This window comes from Anser anser (genome assembly GCF_964211835.1).
Source record: "Anser anser genome assembly, chromosome: Z".
NCBI classification, from domain to species: domain Eukaryota; kingdom Metazoa; phylum Chordata; class Aves; order Anseriformes; family Anatidae; genus Anser; species Anser anser.
The window spans coordinates 10464347-10467322 of record NC_139723.1 but is presented as its reverse complement, the minus strand read 5'-3'; the positions used below and the strand labels follow the sequence as shown (position 1 = coordinate 10467322).

The 2976-nt window shown below is 37.6% G+C and overlaps 1 long non-coding RNA gene across 2 annotated transcripts in view; it reads left to right on the top strand.

Moving 5' to 3' along the window:
* The window catches only part of LOC310890081, a 51530-nt gene extending 48797 nt beyond the window's left edge, over positions 1-2733 (top strand). The window contains exon 3 of one of the 2 annotated variants that reach the window (XR_014577004.1): positions 2630-2733. This is a non-coding gene — a long non-coding RNA (uncharacterized lncRNA). Of the gene's footprint in view, positions 1-2626 lie in introns of both variants that reach the window. The other variant, XR_014577005.1, reaches the window with a different exon arrangement.
* Positions 2734-2976: the final 243 nt, after the last annotated feature.

The window sequence follows — 2976 nt, the reverse complement described above, 5'->3', positions numbered from 1 at the left end:
TAGTGAAACTGGTCTAATCGCCTCTAGCAAAATGCAATGGTACATAAACACACTACTCTCTTCTGTACATATTATGCCAATACATCGCATAAGGTAACCACTGCGTATATTTCCTGTTGTGCTGAGATGTGCATGTGTTTTCACAGCAAATATGATTATCTCCATGTAATGCCTACTGCATAAATGCCTGTCAGAAATGGCTTCAGGCTTGTCAGTCTATGTAATGACATTTTAATTTGTGCTTTAGAGAGCTGTCCTCCACTTTTTGGTGTGACTTTGATCTAGATACTGTTGCCATGTTAACTGATTATAGTACCTATTTCCAGGTTTCTGAAAACAAGCTTTAACTCTGCGTGCATCTTTTAAAGCTGAGAAGACTTTAGACATGAATCCATGTCATGGTATTCATGGTGTTTCATCACTTGACTTTATGTATCCTGCCATAATGCCTACGTCCTTATTTTTCTCTTCTAGAGTAACCACGTGTGCTGCTTATTTTTCTCTGCTGTTGATACTTGACAATTTTCTGTCATAAAGGGTCGTGAATGCCTGACATGCAGAAAACCATTGCCAGTCATTTAAAAACAGAAACAAAAATAAAAACAACACTCCCCCCCCCCAAAAAAAAAAAAAAGGTAAAGGACACCATTATGTTTACAGTTATTCTGGTAGTGGGTTTCAGATAGGCCTTTTTGTTATCTTTAATATACTGTCAGATGAAGATGTCTTGGATGCAAAAATAAATGTTTCTTCAGTTTGTCTTCCACAGATTGGATCCAAATCATGGTGGAACAATTTTTTTTTTGGGGGGGGGGGGGGGGAGGGGAGGGGGCTGTGCGGGAGCATGTCTAGTACTCTTGTGTGTTTTCTTTTAGGTAGCTGAGCTGCAAGGCTTTCTCACATGGCTGCAGGATTTCACCCTGCCATGCCTCCTAACAGGCTGGTGAGCTAAATAGCTTAACGTTATACTGAAAAAACACTCTGTACTGCTGAAAAGTGTTGGGACATGGGGAAAGGATTCAGCAACAATATCAGTAGTGAAAGGGAGACTTCCTTTTCTGAGTTTCTCTGTAGAAGTCCCATATACTGGCAAATTTATTGCTGATTTCCTGTAATAGAGTGTGTCTAATTATTTGAGACAGGCTACTGTATATAAAATTAAGGCCTAAAACTGCAACAACTTCATTTGAGTGTTTCATACAGCTCATTGCCTCCACAAGTTGTTGTGTTCACCTGCACGGGTGATTTTCTTCTCTCCCAAGTCAGCAAAACAGAATTGTAGTAAATGTGTAAACAAAACAAAAAGAGATCTCAAATTCCCTTTATATATATATATATATATATATATATATATTTTAACTCGGCATCCATTTCATCAGTATGCTTGTCACATGAGATTAAAAGTTAAGGTCTACCTTATGCTCACTAGTGATAAGTTAACTGAAGATATCTTCTGTAGAGGTGTCTGACAACAAAGAGATCTTTCTAGTGATGCTAATGGCCTTTTTTGACAGATCTTGAAGTTTGGCTGTGCCTAGATAGGAAATTCAGCCTTTCTCTCTCCTTAAAAAAAATTATAAATAAATAAAATTAGAAGGTTTTTAGCAATTGTATTCTTATAGTCTGGCTTTTTACTATAAATTCTTTAACCTGATAGTCAGATAAGTTACTGGAACAAAAACAATCAGAAAGGATGGTCTGCAATGAATGTTTGCAGGATGATCAAAGTATATGCCTGCTGCATGCTCTGTCTGCAGGGATTGTTTGAGGGCAGACAGGAAGGAGAAAGTTTCTACGTGAAAGACTAAGAACAGTAACATTATTAGGTGAAAATAATTTTAGATCATTTATGTGGGTAAAAAATAGCAATAAGACATCTAAATCATCCTTTTTTTCTCAGTGCTGTATGTGACTAGTATTTTCCAGCTTGATAGTTAGAGGGAGGAACTGGCTTCTTGCCTGGAAGATCCTAACTCACAGCTGCAGGTTCCCTTTTAGCTGAAATGGGGATAGATACTGAACACAGGGAGGACATAGAAAGAAATTCAAGAGTGAAAATGTCCTTGTCTAATTCACTTCACCCTTTTTAGTGATGGTACTGTTGGTTGCAAGGACAATATTGAAATGCCACTTGGAGGAAAAAGCAACAACAAAATCTAAACCACCAGATCTACAAGTTTTATTCCTTAGCGTGTGTGACAAGTACTAGCACTGGCATAAAAAAACACAACCAACCAACCAACCAACCAAACAAACAAAAAAACTCCAATGCACTCACACTAATGAAAGTCTAATTTCTGAATGCGCTGTGCACTCTGCATGAAAAAGTCTCATGGAAATCAGTGGGACCACCCAGTGAGTACAAATATACTTTTCAGTCCCATTTATGATTCTGTTGCATTGAACGCCACAGTGAAATTGCCACACAAGCAATGTGGTCCCAGATGAAGTAGATTCTCATTATGTTTTAATTTCTAAGGCAGCTATTGTTTCATGTAAGATATATAGTGAAAACATTGGAAGATGAACTTGTGAAATGTGGGCAATTGTAAAGAAGCAGGATTTGAAGTTGCTTTTCTTCAAATACATGATGCTCTATTTTCTTTCCCACCCTTTGTTTTCTCAGCAGACTTCTCTGAGAAGTTTTGGTTTCTCCCAGAATAATTGAAAGGTGGAAAATATTATACAGAGATACTTTTCTGCAAGCATGAAGGAAAGAAGAAAACAGGTCAGTGAAAGAGACATCCTCTTTTGTATTTGAGAACAGATGAAAAAAAAATAATCAAGAAATTCCTCAAATTAACAGTTCATTTCTATTGAAATGTTCCCATCTGAGTCAGGAACAAAATCCTCATCATCTGTGAGTGCAATTTTAAAAGTAAAAGAGAGAGACAGCATCTGATGATTGCCTGCATAATCAGCTGGTGTGTGCAGAGAAGGAGGAGGAGAAGTGAGGCCGAGGAAGAGAATGGCAGT